The sequence below is a fragment of the Piliocolobus tephrosceles genome, chromosome 3 (assembly GCF_002776525.5).
Source record: "Piliocolobus tephrosceles isolate RC106 chromosome 3, ASM277652v3, whole genome shotgun sequence".
NCBI lineage: Eukaryota > Metazoa > Chordata > Mammalia > Primates > Cercopithecidae > Piliocolobus > Piliocolobus tephrosceles.
This window is the reverse complement of record NC_045436.1, coordinates 132,852,614-132,870,969: the sequence shown is the minus strand read 5'-3', so window position 1 is coordinate 132,870,969 and position 18,356 is coordinate 132,852,614. Positions and strand designations below refer to the sequence as shown.

At 41.6% G+C, this 18,356-nt stretch overlaps 1 protein-coding gene across 2 annotated transcripts in view; it reads right to left on the bottom strand.

Annotated features, from left to right (window-relative positions):
• The window catches only part of CLOCK (clock circadian regulator), a 118,152-nt gene extending 100,012 nt beyond the window's left edge, over positions 1-18,140 (bottom strand). For both annotated transcript variants that reach the window (XM_023192202.2, XM_023192203.2), the window contains exon 1: positions 17,466-18,140. The gene's annotated coding sequence lies outside the window, so the exon portion shown is untranslated. The remainder of the gene's footprint in view (positions 1-17,465) is intronic.
• Positions 18,141-18,356: the final 216 nt, after the last annotated feature.

The following is an 18,356-nucleotide window of genomic DNA, read 5'->3' as shown; positions in this document are numbered from 1 at the left end:
TCACTGCAGCCTTGAACTCCTGAGCTCAAGTGATCTTCCAGTCTCAGCCTCCCAAGTAGCTAGGACTACAGACATGCATGACCATGCTCAACTCATATTTTAATTTTCTTGTAAAGATGGGGTCTCATTATATTGCCTAGGCTAGTCTCAAACTCCTAGCTTCAAGCAATCCTCCCACCTTAGACTAAGAAGTATTACCAAGGAAACAGTAAAAGAACATTTTCCATAACTGAAGGGAGACACTTGCATTTCAACTGAAAGGACCTACTGAGTCCAGCAAAGAATGACAAAAACAATTCATATCTAAACACATAATTATAAAATTCCACAACTACAAAGGACAAAGATACTAAAGCTTGTCTTTGCGAGTGAGGGAAAGGATCATTTAGAAAGTAGCGAGACAGAGCAGCATCAGACATCTTACCATCTTGATGCTCAACAGAATAGACCAGAAACCTCTAAGTTGTAAGAGAAAATTAATTTGAATGTAAATGTCTACACCCAGCCAAACTATCAAGCAATTATGACCCAGGCCAAAGCTATTTTCAGACATGCAAGAATTCACAATATTACATTGTAAGTACTCTGTATACTGAAGTTAATTTAAAAAACATTCAAAGCAGGATGTGGTGGCTCATGCTTATAATCCCAGCACTTCGGGAGACCGAAGATCACTTGAGGTCAGGCGTTTAAGACCAACCTGGCCAACATGGTGAAACCCTGTCTCTATTAAAAGTACAAAAATTAGCAAGACATGGTGGCAAACGCCAGTAATCCCAGCTACTGGGGAGGTTGAAGCAGGAGAATCGGCTGAACTCAGGAGGTAGAGGCTGCAGTGAGCCAAGATTGTGCCCCTGCACTCCCGCCTGGGAAAAAGAGTAAGACTCCATCACAAAAAAAAAAAAAAAAAAAAAAGTAAATACATTCCAGCTAAAAAGGAAGAATGCCATAAAAGAGGAAGATGTAGCATCTAAAACAGTAAATCCAACCAGAAATGAGGTCATGGAATATCTCAGAATGACATATATACAGCAGCTTACAACCTGTCAAGACTGAAAAAGGAAGTATGAGGGCTCTAAGAGTGGTATCTCCAGGAAAAGGGATTCCACCTAACAGTTAACAGATATTATGATCCAAGAAGGAAAAACATCTGAGAATATGATAAAGGTATATATTTCTCTATCAAGAAAAAAAGACAATTACAAACTGTGGGAGGAAAAGATGAACAAAAAGTCATCTAGATACAAAGCAATCTAGTGGCATGATTTTGAAAAACTGATGAAGTACAAGAAGAAATAAGTAAATATTTTATTTCTTGAGTTCCACTAGTATTACAACTTTAGACCACAGAAAAGAAAAATCACCCTAGCACAATAATTAAGTGTAAGTGAGCTAAATCCTCATCTTTCTTAGTAATGAGTCAATAGATATAATTTGAAGTTAGTAAATCAAGAAATAAAAGCAGATCTCAACAACAACAATAGCCTAGGAGGCTCTACTGGAGAATTCTACCAGTCATTTAAAAGAATTAACCAGGCCGGGCGTGGTGGCTCACATCTGTAATCCCAGCACTTTGGGAGGCTGAGAAGGGTGGATCACGAGGTTAAGAAATCCGGATCATCCTGGCCAACATGGCGAAATCCCATCTCTACTAAAACTACAATTAGCTGGGCATGGTGGTGCGCACCTGTAGTCCCAGCTACTCAGGAAGCTGAGGCAGGAGAATCGCTTGAACCCAAGAGGTGGAGACTGTAGTGAGTCGAGATCACGCCACTGTATTCCAGCCTGGTGACAGAGCAAGACTTCGTCTCAAAAAAAAAAAAAAAAAAGAAAAAAGACAAAAAAAAGAAAGGAATTAACCCAATCCGCCTCAAACTCTTCCAAAGAACTAAAAGAGGAGGGAATGTTTCCAAACTCATTCTAAAAGGCCACCATTACCCTGATACCAAAACCAAAGACACCACAAGAAAAGAAAACCACAGTAATAACCATAATGAATACTGATTTTTTAAATCTTAAACCAAATTCAACGGCACATTAAAAGGATTATATATCATGACCAAGTGGGATTCATACCAGAAATTCAAGGATGGTTCAACACACAAAAATCAATTAGGGTAATACACCACATTAATAGAATGAAGCACAAAAACCACATGATTCCAATTGATGAACCAAAGCATTTGACAAGATCGAACACCCTTTCATGATAAAAACACTCAATAAATGAAGAATAGAAGGAAACTACCTCAACATAATAAACACCATATATGAATACCCCACAGCTAACATCCTATTCAATGGTAAAAGACTGATCACTTCTTCCAGGATTAAGAGCAAGTCAAGAATGCCCACTCTCATCACTTCTATTTAACACAGTACCAGAAGTCCTAGATAGAGCAATTAGGCAAGAAGAATAAATAACAGGCACTCAAATAAGAAAGGAAATTACTTCTGTATACAGATGACATGATTTATATGCAGAAAGCCCTAAAGAAGAATCCACAAAAAAACTGTTAGCACTAATACATGATTTCAGCAGTTTCAGGATCCAAAATCAATACACAAAAATCAGTTGTGTTTCTATATACTAAAAATGACCAACTGGAAAAGAAAATTAAAAAAAATAATAAATCCCAATTTACTATAGTATCAAAAGAGGAAAGGCCAAGCATGGTGCCTCAAACCTGTAATCCTAGCACTTTGGGAGGCCAAGGTGGGAGGACTGCTTGAAGCCAGGAATTTGAGATCTTATGTCTATAAGAAAAATCAAAAAATAAGGCAAGCATGGAAGCATATACTTTTAGCCCCAGTTACTTGGGAGGCTGAGGCAGGAGGATCACTTGAGCCCAGGAGTTCAAAGTCACAGTGAGCCATGATTGTGCCACTGCACTCCAGCCTAGGTGACAGAGACCCTATCTCTTTAAAGAAAGAAAAGGGGTTGGCAGGGGGGGTGGGAGGGTAGAGTGGATAAAATACTCAGGAATAAACTTAACCAAGGAGATAAAAGACTTGTACTCTGAAAACTACAAAACGTTGCTAAAAGAAATCAAAGAGAGAATACAAATAAATGGAAAAACATTCCATGTTTTAACAGTAATTAAACATTACTGTTAAAATGTCCATACTACCTAAAGCAATCTAAAGATTCAATGTAATCCCTGTCAAATTCTCAACGACATTTTTTTTGAAGAAACAGAAACAAAACCATCATAAAATTCACACAGAATCTCAAGGGACCCCCAAGTAGTCAAACCAATCTTGAAAAACAACCAAAAATTTGGAGGCCTCACACTTTCTTATTTCAAAACACACTACAAAGCAACAGTAATCAAGACAGTATGGTACTGACATAAAGACAGAGCTACAGACCAATGGAACAGAACAGAAATATACCCTTGCACATACCACCAAATGACTTGCGACAAGGGTGCCAAGACTACCCAATGGAGAAAAAAACAGTCTCTACAACAAACAGTGTTGGGAAAACTGAATATCCACATGCCAAAGAATGAACACAATATACCTCTCCAAAATGTGAGAAGCCAAAATGTGATGTTATTAATTTTTTTACGATGACCTAAAAGTTTTGATCTCCAAATATTTTTTCCAACACTTTTTAATTAAGTCTTTTAGATACATATTAGAATATTCTTCTGCCTAGAAAGTAATTTAAATCATTTCACTGACTAAAGATTTTTGTGATTGTTCATAAATCCATTAAAAAGTGCTTGTTTAAGGCCAGGCATAGTGGCTCATGCCTCTGTAATCCCAGCACTTTGTGGGAGGCCAAGGCAGATGGATCACCTGATGTCAAGAGTTTGAGGCCAGCTTGGCCAACATGGTGAAACCCCGTCTCTACTAACAACACAAAAATTAGCCAGGCGTTGTGGCACACGCCTGTAATCCCAGCTACTCCGGAGGCTGAGGCAGGAGAACAGCTTCAACCCGAGAGGCAGAGGTTGCAGTAATCCCAAATCACACCACTACACTCCAGCCTGGGCAAGAGAGCGAGACTCCATCTTGAAAAAATAAAACAAAAACAAAGTGCTTGTTTAAGATGTAGGAGAGTGGATACTTGTTTACTAAATTCAAGACACATTACAAAACTTTTGCTTTTCAGTAAACTCTCGATGTTTTCCTTTTTGCGTGTGTCTTAAAACATTTATAAAGAACCCAGTAAGTAATAAAATGTTTTGTACATTTGTTTGCCATTTAATCTAGGTTGTACTACCTTATGATTACCAGCAAAGAAATAATTAATAATTACAGTTGTAATATGCAATCAATGGAACAATACCAAACTTGAAACGAGTGCTTATTCTAAACTATCACCAAGCCAATCCTCAAACTCTTCCAAAGAACTATATGCGAGAGAACATTTTCAAACTCATTCTAAAAGACCAGAATTATCCTGATATCAAAACCAAAGATATCACAAAAAAAGAAAGCTACAGCAATAAACCTAATGAATACTGATTTTTTTACTCTTAAAAAAAAAAAATACTCGCAAACCAAATTCAACAGCACACAGTCTATGTGCTGCCGTACTGCAGTATCTAGTACTCCTGGGTATTTTTATTATAGCAGCCAAAACTAAAATATCCATTTTATCCTTACATGCTAATAGACTCTAATCCTGACGCTTTGATTTGGTTTTTTCCACAGTATAAATACCCATCTAGCATATATTTAACTCACTAGTTTCTCATCTGGTTTCCTCAGTTAGAACATAAGCTCCCTGAAGGCAGGGCTTTGTTCCCCAGCAAATAGAACAGTACCTGGCACTGAGGAGATGCTCAATATACACCTGCTGAACGAACAAGATAAAGACCACCATTAAAGGTATACTAAAAGACTCTAAAGCACTACTGAGAAAAATGAAAGGCCTAAATGAAAGGAGAGGTATATTGTGTTCAAGGATCAAAGGACTCAATGTTGCTATCAATTTTCTTTAAATTCATCTATAGAGTAAATACAACCCTAAACAAACTCTCAGCAGCCTTTTCTGTATAAAGTGACAATTTTTTTTTTGTTGTTGTTGTTGTTGAGAGAGTCTTGCTCTATCATCCAGGCTGGAATCCAGCAGCAGTCAGTGGCTCACTGCAGCCTCAACCTCCTGGGCTCAAGCAATCCTCCCATCTCAGCTCCTGGGTAGCTGGGATCACAAGCGCATGCCACCACGTCTGGCTATTCTTTTTCTATTTTTTTGGAGAGCCAAAGGCCTCGCTATATTGCCACTACACTCCAACCTGGTCAATACAGCAAGACCCCGTATCAGTATAAAAATTTTTTTTTTTTTGCTTCTTGATTGTGGTGGTTACAAGAATGTTTAGGTTTGCCAAAACTCAATCTGCATACTTAAATTGGGCAGATTTTAACATATATACATTACACTCCAATACAAATCAATTTTAAAAAACATACTGCATCAAACAAAATACCTCAAGAACACTACATAAAACAGCTCATAAATATTGAGTATTCTGCACACCTTTAAAAAATAATAGGGGCCAGGTAAAGTGGCTCATGCCTGTAATCCTAGTACTCTGGAAGGTCAAAGCAGGAGGATCACTTGAGCCAGGAGTTCAAGACCAGCCTGGGCAACAAAGTCAGATCCTATCTCTGCAAAAATAAATGACAATAATAAATAATAGGAAATTGTCTGCACTTAGGTAAAATGAACTAGTTTGAAGCAGGCCAATATTCTTGCTAGGAACAACTTAAAAAGCTAAATAAATTATAAAAATCATATTTTTAAAGGTAGTGAAGAGTTGTGGAAGCATGGGAAAGAAGGTGGTTTAAAATTACAGTGATGAGGAGAATCTTTTTTTTTTTTTTGAGATGGTGCCTTGCTCTGTCGCCCAGGCTGGAGTGCAGTGGTGTGATCTTGGCTCACTGCAACCTCCAGCTCAGAGATGGGGAGAATATTTTAAGGGTATTTAGATGACCAACATCTGTCTTTTCCCTGGTAGTATTTCCTAATTATTGCTTGGGCTAGAGGCTGAAAACTGAGGCCTGACCTGTGTAAAATATTGTTGCTGAGGAACACAGAAGCCAGGATAGCTTTTGGTGTTCACACAGGGCAGAAATAACAAACCTAGGAGACTAATTCTCATAAAAAATTTCATGCAAGGACCTCAAGCTTAAGGGTGGTATCTCCCTTCAGCATATTTGCTGAATTTTAAAACCGTGCAGGGTAAAAGGCTACAAAGTTAACTAAAAAACTTTAAAAAGCAAAGTGAAATTTCCCACCTTTGGCATTGCTAAAGGGACAAGACCAACAGGCTTTGAAATGAAAGCCTTAGAAGATAACACCTGAAAAAAATAAGGAAAACTAAGGATAACAAACTATTAAAATAGCAACCCAACCTCCACATAATTTAAGATGATGGGCTCCTGATACGGGTTGGATGGTTGTCCTCTCAAAACTTCATGATGAAATGTAAATGTAATTCCCAATGTTGGAAGAGGGACCCAGGAGGAGGCAACCGGATCATGGGGGCAAATCTCTCAAGAATGGCTTAGTACCATCTCCTCGGTAATAAGTGAGTTCACACAAGATCTGGTTGTTGAAAAGTCTGGGACCTGCCCCACCTTGCTCTCTTGCTCCCACGTACCTGCTCTCCCTTCACTTTCAGCCATGACTAGAAGCTTACTAAGCCTCACTATAAGCAGATGCCAGCACCATGCTTCCTATATACCTTGGAGAACCATAAGCCAATTAAACTTATTTTCTTTATAGATTACCCAGTCTCAGGTATTCTTTTGTAGTAATGCAAACAGACTAATACAGCTCCCTAGCCTATCTGCATAGAACTTCCCCTTCCCCCACCCCTCTCCCAACCCGGCAAAATGTACCATTACCTGGTAATGCTTGCTTAATTTTTTTACTACTCAATGCCTGGCATTCAATCAAAAATTATGAGACATAAACAAAACAATCAACAGACTTAACCTAATTGACATTTGTAAAATACTCCACCTAACAACAAAACACACATTCTTTTCAACGGCACATGAAGAACGCTTACCATGACAGAATATACTCTAGGCCATGAAATAAATCCAAATAAATTTAAATTTATCTCATCACAATGGAATTAAATTAAAAATAACAATGATCTCAGGAAAATCCTCGAATATCTGAAAAATATGTAACACACTTATAAACAAACTATAGACCCAATAAGACATCAGAAAAGAAATTATAAAGTATTCTGAATGGAATGAAAATGGAAACAATATATATCAAAAACTGGAAACGGCCAGGAGTGGTGGCTCACATCACAGCACTCCAGGAGGCCAAGTAAAGGGGACTGCTTGAACTCAGATCAAGACCAACATGGGCAACATAGTGACATCCCTGTCTTCAGAAAAAAATTATTTTTTTTTTGAGACGGAGTCTCGCTCTGTTGCCGGGGCTGGAGTGCAGTGGCCAGATCTCAGCTCAACCCTCCCGGGTTTACACCATTCTCCTGCCTCAGCCTCCGGAGTAGCTGGGTCTACAGGCGCCCGCCACCTCGCCCGGCTAGATTTTTTTATTTTTTAGTAGAGACGGGGTTTCACCGTGTTAGCCAGGATGGTGTCGATCTCCTGACCTCGTGATCCGCCCGTCTCGGCCTCCCAAAGTGCTGGGATTACAGGCTTGAGCCACCGCGCCCGGCCCAGAAAAAAATTTAATAAACTGTGGCCAGGTATGGTGGCTTACACCTGTAATTCCAGCACTTTGGGAGGCTAAGGCAAGTGGATTGCCTGACCTTAGGAGTTCAAGACCAGTCTGGGCAACATGCTGAAACCCTATCTCTACAAAAAATACAAAAATTAGCCAGGCATGGTGGCACACGCCTGTAGTCCCAGCACTTAGGAGACTGTGGTGGGAGGATCTCTTGAGCCCGAGAGGTCAACGCTGTGGTGAGCCGTGACTGTGCCACTGCACTTAAGCCTGGGCAACAGAGTGAGACCCAGTCTCAAAAAAAATAAAATAAAAATAAAAAATTAGCCAGGCATGGTGGCACATGCCTGCAGTCCCAGCTAGTCAAGAGGCTGAAGTGGGAGGATCACTTGAGCCCGAGTGATCAAGGCTGCAATGGGCCATGATTATGCCACTGCACTGCCTGAGCAATAGTGAGACCTTGTCTCAAAAAACAAATAAATAAATTATAAACAATTAAAGGGAAGTTTATAGCATGCTTACAATAGAAAAGAAAAAAGGTCACAAATCAATGACCTCAATGACCTCAGCTTCTATCTTAAGAAACTAGAAAAAGAAAACAAATTAAACCCAAAATAAGCTGAGGAAAGGAAATCAAGACCAGGGCAGAAATAAGAAAACTACAGGCAGTCAAACTAAAAGTTAACTTTTCAAGAACCTCAATAAAATTAGTAAACTTCTAGCCAGACTAATCAGGGAAAAGGGGAGCAGACACAAATTACTAGTATTGGGAATGATACTAAATCTCTACAGGTTATACAGATATTAGACTCATTACGCTTTCTACAGATAGTAAAAGAACAATAATAGAGTATTATAAGCAACTTTTTGCCAATAAATGCAACAAGTTAAATGAAATGGATAAGTTCCTTGGAAAACTTACCAGGCATGTGAAGAGACAGAACAATACAACCATACGACCAATAACCAACAGAAAAACAAACAAGATAAACAGACCAATAGATGATGCCGATATTGGAAAAGACAGCATTTAAATAACTATAATTAGTATGTTCAAGAGAACTGGAGTCTATTACAAGTCTATAAAATAAGATCAAAGGAATACTCTAGAACTCAAAACCACAATGTAAAATTAAGAATACAAAAGATTAGTTTTGCCAAAAAGAGAAGATAGTTTTGGCATACTGGAAGGCAGGTCAATAGAAAATATCCAAACAGAGAAAAAAAAAATTTTCAACATGTGGAACATGATAATTACTTTTAATATATGTGTAACTAGGATCTAAAAAGAAAAAAAGGGGCAGAATATATGAAAAGGTGATAACAGAACTTTCCAAAACTAAAAGGCATCCAGCTACAGATTCAAAAAACTCTATAAACATAAAGCGACAAAGAAAACCACATCTGAACACATCACAGTCAAAGTGCTTTAAAAGTAAGACAGTCTTAAAAGTAGCCAAAGAAAAATAAAAGACACATTATCCTCAGCAAGAATATAGCTAATACATTGCCTTCGATAAGACTGGTAGCTGACTTCAACAAAAAGAAAGGAAGACAGAAAGCAACCAAACATTCTTGAATGTGTTGAAAGAAAATAACTACCAACTTAGAACTTTATAGCCAATGAAAACACACTTCAGGCCAGCCACGGTGACTCATGCCTGTAATCCTAGCACTTTGGGAGGCAAGGTGGGCAGATCACTTGAGGCCATGAGTTTAGAGACCTGTGTGGCCAACACGGTGAAATCCTATCTCTACTAAAAATACAAAAAAATTTAGCTGGGCATGGTAGTACACACCTATAATCCCAGCTACTCAAGAGGCTGTGGCATGAGAATCATTTGAACCTAGGAGGCAGAAGCTGCAGTGAGCTTAGATCAGCCACTGCAGTCCAGCCTAGGCAACAGGAGACTGTATCAAACAAAACAAAACAAAACAAAACAAAACAAAACACTTCAAAAAAGGTGAAACTGCCATGCATGGTGGCTCACACCTATAACCCCAGCACTTTGGGAGGCCAAGGTGGGAGGATCTCTTAAGCCCAGGAGTTCAAGAACAGATTGGGCAACATGACAAGACCCTGTCCCTACAAAAAAATTTAAAAATTAGCTGGGCATGGTGGTATGCGCCTGTGGTTCCAGCTACTGAGGAGGCTGAGGTGGAAGGATTGCCTGAGCCCAAAAGGTTGAGGCTACATTGAGCCATGTTATTACCACTACACTCCAGCCTGGGTGACAGAATGAGACCTTGTCTCAAAAAAAAAAAAAAAAAAGGTGAAATTGAGGTATTTTCAGAGAAACAAAAATAGAAAAAAATCACTGATAGTAGGTAGGCCAGTATCAAAATGCATAATATAGGGAAGTGACGGTATTATTACTCTAAAAATTGAAAACAACTTCAATGTCCAACAGAAAATTGATAAGTATTACAGAGATGAGAATGTTACATACCTACTAAAAATAATCACATAGCAAAAAAATACTGACATGAAAATATGTTGATGATTCACTGTTAACAGCCTGCACTACAGTGGACTACATTATGAACCCGTAACATCATATAAGTATACATAGGCCGGGCGCGGTGGCTCAAGCCTATAATCCCAGCACTTTGGGAGGCCGAGATGGGTGGATCACGAGGTCAGGAGATCGAGACCATCCTGGCTAACACGGTGAAACCCCGTCTCTACTAAAAAATACAAAAAGCTAGCCGGGCGAGGTGGTGGGCGCCTGTAGTCCCAGCTACTCAGGAGGCTGAGGCAGGAGAATGGCTTAAACCCGGAGGCGGAGCTTGCAGTGAGCTGAGATCTGGCCACTGCACTGCAGCCTGGGCGACAGAGCGAGACTCGTCTCCAAAAAAAAAAAAAAAAATTATACATATACTTATGTAATGGCTAAATAAAATGCAGCAAGCAGATAGATAATCAAGAAGATTAACAACAGCACTCTTGGTGGTAGGATCTCCAATGATACTGTTTTAATTTTTTTTTTTTTCTTTGAGACTGAGTCTTGATCTGTTGCACAGGCTGGAGTGCAATGGTGTGATCTCTGCTCACTGCAACCTCTCCCTCCTGGGTTCAAGTAATTCTCCTGTCTTAGCCTCCCAAGTAGCTGGGATTACAGGCACTTGCCACCATGCCCAGCTAATTTTTGTATTTTTAGTAGAGATGGGGTTTAGTAGACATGGTGTTGGCCAGGCTGGTCTCGAGCTCCCAACGTCAAGTGATCCACCCACCTTGGCCTCCCAAAGTGCTGGGATTACAGGCGTGAGCCACTGCGCCCAGTCTAAAATTTAATCTATGCTTTCTTAGTGTTTCCCAAGTTTTCTACATTAGGGATGTGCTATTTTTATAACTGGGGGAAAGAGAGGAGGGGAGGGGAAGATAGAGGAAGGGAGGGCAGGGGAAAGGAGGGGAGGGGAGGGGAAGAGAAGGAAGGGGACGGGAGGGGAGGAGAGGGGAGGGGAGGGGAGGGGGCAAGGGTCAAAGGCAACTTTTTACATTAAACTACATTTTAATACAAATGATAAGTTCTTAGCTAGGGATATGGTCTAACCTTTATTGGTATATCCCCCATTTGTGCTTTTTAACTTTTACTTTAATACCAAAACCTGCCAATACGAATCAACCTGTACTTTCATTTTCCACTATTTGGACCTTGAGAGTTTGTTCGAAGGTTCTAGCAGGGGAGCGCAGCTACTCATATACCCTTGACCCAAGACCGGTCCTCCTCTATTAGGGATGGTTATCCTCTTCGACCAAGCATGCAGCTTCAGGAGGGACACACATGGAGCAGTGAGGGACGAAGGGGATGCCTGCCGAGTCAGCCAGATGAGCTGAATCAACCCTGGGGATCAATGAGGTAACATGTCACAGCCAGATAGCCCTCACATCTCATTTTCCACTATTTGGGATGAGAATTAAAAATGTTAACTACCTGAATATGAACTCTTTGAAAAAGAAAATTAATGTCCGTCATTATTAATGTAAAAAATGAAAATGTTTCTGAAAAATGAAAAGCAAATTATATCTGAAACAGCATACTTTAAAACACAAAGTAATTCATAAAATTTCATTTTTCACAAGTGATTTCTTTCTGTAGACTTCTAAGACTTAAAATTAGCAGAATTATATCTCTGAAATATCCAACTAAAGTAATAACTCAGAGTTGAGACTATGAGAATAAATTTAAATAATTTAAAAAATGGAAAAAAACAGGAATCTCTTTATCTACCTTTTTAAGTTACACCTAATAGGGCTTTTAACAAACGGTTGTAAAGCAACCTGTAAATATAAATGCCATTATGTAATTATAGTCAATTAGTAATAATTATATTGCTGATACGTGAGTGTTCTATAAATAATTCATACAACTCCATCTAGAATTTTTGATTCAAAAAAGGAGAAAATGCAACAGCCATTGGTATAACACCTACAAAGAACTTAAAAAATATTTTACTTTATGCATCTGTAAAAAACTATAAGGAAACAGATAAACATCAAAAGGTTTAGCTACAGTGTAGAACTTTTGACTTTTCCCCCACAGTGTTGTTTTATTAAAATAGTCACAGCAAATAAATATTTTGACACAGCACTAGAAGTAAAAATGTGGGGAAGAGGTGACATAAAATACATGCTTCAAGACTGAGATAAGAGGAAACAATTTTCTTTTAATATTAACACTGGCTGACATATTTGGTGGTAGACAACAGTTAACTGATCGGATTTAATTTCCAAATTTTTCTAGCAATCTTGAAGTGATTACAGAGGCTGTATTATAATTATTAAATAAAACATCAAAGGGTTCTTTCCAGTAGGAAAGCTTTAAAAAAAACTATTGAAATAGCTCTCAGTCTCACAGATACCTGCTAAAAGAATGTAACAACTCCTTACATTATCAAGAGCTAAGATCTGAGCTAAGTTTCCTTTCTTAACTAATTAAAAGGTTGAGATACATATTCTCCCTCAAAACCCCATGCCTCTCCCCCACCGAAAAACAAAAACAAACAAAAAAACAGCCAGAAATAGGCTCACCCTTACAAATCTTGTATGTAATTTTCTTCTAAAATTTGTCATTTTCTACCTTGTGTTATAATGTCTAAGCTTTTCAGCTGAACACGGTAGCTCACCCCTATAATCCCAGCACTTTGGGAGGCCAAGGTGGGCGGATCACCTGAGGTCAGCAGGTCAAGACCAGCCTGGCCAACACGGAGAAACATCATGTCTACTAAAAATACAAACATTAGCCGGGTGTGGTAGCAGGCACCTGTAATCCCAGCTACTCTCGGGAGGCTGAAGCAGGAGAATCGCTTGAACCCAGGAGGCGGAGGTTGCAGTGAGCTGAGATCATGACACTGCACTCCAGCCTGGGTGACAGAGCAAGACTCTGTCTCAAATAATAATAATAATAGTCTATGCTGTTTTAACCATACTAGATTCCACCGAAGGCAGGGTCAATTATCCTGCATCTTTCTAGGTATCTCCCATAGTAAACAGTCTTTATCAATACTCTGAACTTTTTGCAAACTCTATCAGCTAAAAAGAATTAAGGTTTGGTAATTCGTTGTAACCTGGTTTAAAACAAACAACCCTCTGGAACTATTAGAGAACCAGAGGGATGGATGGAGGAGAGAGTAGTGCATATTAGTTGTTTGCTGTCAGTTAAGCAAAAGCCAGACCAAAGAGCCTCTTCTCTCCTTTTCCCTTCAAAAGCTAAATTTTATCCAAGTCAGTAACAGTGTCCCTTAGCTAAGGAGAGTCTGCTTAGATTCACTTCAGAGAAGCTCAAGAGGCTGGTGTAATCTAGGAGGCTTTCGTAGGAGTCTGCAAGCAAGTACAGAAGGAAAAACAAATCAAAGTTTAATCCATACACTATTGCTCAAGTTAAAAGCCAAAGAAACCCCTAAAACTTGGACTCTGAAGAGTCCTATAAAACTCATGTAATCCAAGTACTTTTTGGGTTTTGTTTTGTTTAAAAAAGGGTGTCAACTCTGTCACCCAGGCTGCTCTTTTAGAACTCCTGGCTTCAAGTGATCCTCCCACCTCAGCCTCCCAATTAGCTGAAACTACAGTGCGCACCACCCCATCTGGCTATTTTTTTTTTAAAAATGTTGTAGCAAAGAGGTCACACTATGTTGTCCAGGCTGGTCCTGAACTCCTGGGCTCAAGCCATTCTCCCACCTCAGCCTCTCAAAGTTTACAGTAAATTCAATCTATACCAGATAAAACTTACATCAGTATGACCTCCCTGCAAACTCCGCAAATGCCTCCATAACAATTGGCCCCTCACTAGTGAAAAGATGAGTATGACCTACAGTCTATATCACATGTTAAGCTTTCTCACAGGCTCCAAGTCATGTCCCTGTCCTGCAGGTAATAACAGAACCCATACTAGAGGCAAAATGACAAAGCATATGATCATTCAAAACGATTCTGTTTCCAAGACTGAAAAGGACATATTTGCTAATGCATAGAAAAACATCTAGAAGATCATATAGTGGTGCTAACAGTGACACCCTTCAGTCAAGGTATGAGTAGCTGGGCTCCGCAGATTCCTCTGGGGAGGAATGTGAGCTAGAAGTGGATGTAAAGGGGTGGTCACTTATTATATATACACTATTGTTTTAACTTTTTATGAGCGTCAATTTACTTCTGTAATTTTAAAAATAACAGTCCCGGTTACTCGGGAGGCTGAGGCAAGAGAATCACTTGAACCCGGGAAGCAGAGGTTGCAGTGAGCCGAGATTGCGCCACTGCACTCTGGCCTAGTGACAGAGTGAGACTCCGTATCAAAAAAAAGAAAAAAAAAGAAAAAAATATATATAATTCAATTTTTTAAAAAGATTGAATAGACCCACATGGAATTCAAATGAAAAGTAAGTGCCACTTTGCAGAAGTCTATCAGAAAAATCTACATATCAAACAGAAATAATACAAGTATCCTATCCCTACAAAATAAAAAGGAATACTGGTAATATTACAAAAATGCCCACAGTAACTGCAACCCATTACTCACTATTCACTACTTTGATTACACAATGTTAGTCACCAGGGGGAGTTTGAGGGTCCCCTCCTAAAATTATATCTCATCTAACAGCTGCCTGTGCAGTCTTAACCTCATTTAAAAAGTTTGCAACAATTCACAGTCCTAAAAAAATGTTCATTTTGTACACTGTCTCTTTTTTCATGAGAAACAACCACACACACACACACACACACACACACACACACACATCCCAATTTACATTTCACCGGGGTTCATGTTTGATTTCCTCAAAAGAAAGAAAAGTTTCCCAATCTGAAAAGCAAACTAACCTGGACAATCAAGTTTACTAGCACTTTAAGGGAATGTTCACATACTCCTCACAATTGTTTGTCATAAAACTTTGGGATTAAGTAAAATTTTATCCACCTATGACTCCTGAAAAAAAGAGGAGGGGAAAACACAAACTACACTCTGAAAGCAGCATAATCCAGCCATAATGCCAAATGTAAAGAGTCATTATATATTTTAGCAAGGCAAAATATAACTAAACATCTTTAAAAGATAAATGCTTGTGACCTCCGCAATCTTAAAAATTAAAGTGTAAATAGTCATAAAATGTATCCCAAACTTTCTTTTTAGTTGATTTTCCTAAAAAATATTAAAAGCAATCATATTGGAAATGACTCAGATCACCATAAATTAGGCAACAAAAATCACATAAATTATTTGGGGGAGGAGGATTTTTGTTTAACCCAGTTTATGAGTCCACAATATACACAAAAATTTGAAAACATGAAGACATACACATAATACATCTCATTTCCCACCATTCCCTCAGACTATTTCTCACCCTCCTCTATTACTACTAGTTTTCTAAATCCTCCCAGAATTTCTTTATATAAAGAGCAAACATAAATTTGTATTATTATACCTCGCCCTTAAGACACAACACGCTATTCACAATGTACTACTTAGATCTTGCTTTTTTCACTTCATAACAAATTTTTGTGATCTTTTCATGTTAGTACGCAGAAAGCTTCCTTATTCTTTTTTCATAACTGATTATGCCTAGCTTTAGAACATTTTTAGTCTGCTTTCTCCAGTCTAACCTTTTTTTTAACTTCTTTTTATTATTATTATACTTTAAGTTCTAGGGTACATGTGCACAACGTGCAGGTTTACTACATATGTATACATGTGCCATGTCGGTGTGCTGCACCCATTAACTCATCATTTACATTAGGTATTTCTCCTAATGCTACAGGCTAACCTTTTAAGACATTCTGTTCAGCCAACTACTTAACACTGGAATTAATTTCCTTCCCCCAAGATTTGAAAACCAACCAGATTTGCGATGTCCCCAAGGGATACGTTTCAGAGAAAGCAACTCATTATCTAAATTACATCCTTTTAAGAACGTTTATTTTCAAACAGGTAGAGGGGAATATTGCACAATTTTCTCCTCTAATCGCTTAAAGCTACAAATCAGAATGCAATCTTCAAAGTAAAATTACCTTTCATTTGGGGGGTTCAGCGTTATAGTCAAATCAACAACGACTGTAAAAGTTTCTTGTGCTTTTCTTCCACTGCAATTTTTTTTTTTTTTTAATTTTTTAAAGAAGACTAGAAAGCCTTAAAGTCTAATAGCATGGCATTCTAATAGCAGGAAACCACAACCCGATTTGATCCTTCATCTGCCAGGTCAGAGACTGAGGCTTTTATCTTGCAGAATTAGGCTCACCTACCGTCAACAAGAGGACTTCTACAAAGCGACGAACACTTTCAAAGAATATAAACTCTGCGGCGCTGCGTGTAGGAAATTACACTCCAAGGGCCAGAGCCAACTCCAGAAAACCCAGCTTCACTGGCGAAAAGCAATCTACAAACGCCAGCGGGGGTGACGGGGAACGGGAAGCGCGGGTGGAGGAAAGAAGAGAACCCGCGCGCGATCGCCGGAGTCAGACACTAAGAGCCGCGCGCTGCCCAGGGACGGAACCCCGGAACCACGACCACTTACGGAACCAGCCCGCGGGCGGCAACGGCGGCCGCTCGGACTGCGGACCGCGGCACGCGGGCCGGGCGCCGGGAGGGCGGGGGTTCCCCGGAGGAGCTGGCCGACCGGGCGCCCCATTGGGCGCTGCTCCAAACGTGCCCGAGTGGTGACAGGAATAAAGTGGGTCACAAGGCCTAGCGGGTCCCCAGCGAAAGCGCTCTCGGCACCCAGTCCCCGGCTTTCCCGGCCTCCCATTTGCTGGAATCAGCAGCAGCTCCGGGCGCCCTCAAGCCACCCGGCCCCGCCGTGCACCCCACTCCCGCCCCTGCCCCGCAGGTAACCCCAGCTGCCCCAGAGGGCCTCTCAGGCAGGGCGGGCCTCCGCCCCAAGTCCAGGGAAAAGATACACTAGAACAAGACGCCAAACTTGGGCTTCAGCTCCCGCCTTCCCCACCCTTGGCCGCCGCCCCCCGGCCCCACACACACCGCCCCCCGCTCCCTCCCCTTCCCCGCGCCCTCACCGTGTGGCTTGCGGCGGCTCCGGCTTCTTCCCTCCCCCACCCAGGTCTCCGGCTGCGGTGACTTGGAACCACTACTCTACCCGTGTCCAGGAGGCGCCGCGGCTCCCACCTCCAGCAGCACCTGGGGCTGTGAGTGGCGCCCCCCACCCACCCCCCCAAAAATTCGCCGCTACTGTGGCCAGCTCCTCCTCCCCCTCCCTTCCCCTCCTCCACCGACCGGGAGCGCGCATGCGCCGCCGACGAAGCCAACCGGTGGACGGCAGGCCCTGGGCCCACCGGGCGGGCGCCACTCACCGGGAGCGCTCACGGCGGCGGCCAGATTTCCTTCGCGCTCTCGCTCTCCGGGGTTTCCTTTTTTAAAACGGCAGCCGCAAGCCGAGTCAGTGATTGCGCCCCCTCCCGGCGCATGCGTCGTCAGCTACCCCGCGGGCTCCGACGGCCGGCGGAGGCTCAGCGCTCGCCCCTCCCCTCACTCTCCCTTTCCCCGGCGCGGCTCGGTGCGCATGCGACTTGCCCAGTTAGGCAGCACGGAGCCGCGCCAGGGATCCCGGACGCCCGAAAAGACTCCCGCTCCCTTGGGCCGAAACCTGGCCCTGCAGGCGCCCAGTTCCCTGCCCCGGCCGGGAAGGGCGCCGGTTACTAGAAAGCCGGGGAGGCGGGGCCTGGTCGGGTGGAGGGCGCGGCCGGCCGGCGGAGCGCTAGCCTTAGGTCCTGGAGGCTCTTTGGCTTTCCCCCCGTATGCCGGGGGCGAGGAGGAGGAGGAAGAGCTTCCTGCCGGATGAGGGATCCGGAGGCCAGAAAGGGAACCCGCTCTTCCTTCCAAAGCAAAACACTGCAGACGCCAGGTTAGATTTTTCGGGTGTTGGCAGGAGACTTTTTCCCCCAGTGGCATCACTCGCGTTTCGTCTGGTGCTGGGAGAGAAGAGTTGAAGAGGCGCCTGGACCGCCAGTGACATCCTCTCCCATCTGGAGGAGCGAGGCTTGGGTTGCTTCTTATTGGTGGGTGGGTCTGGGGAGACAGGGCATGCGCCCTGGGCCGGAGGAGGGAAGCGAAAGGACGTCGGGATTTATTTGCTCATTTGGAGATTTTTCCCCCGGCCTTTTATAAAAACCAAGTGACAGTATGATGGAAGATGGGGAATGAAGCATCAGAAATAAACTAGGACCCTAATTTGCATGGATTTC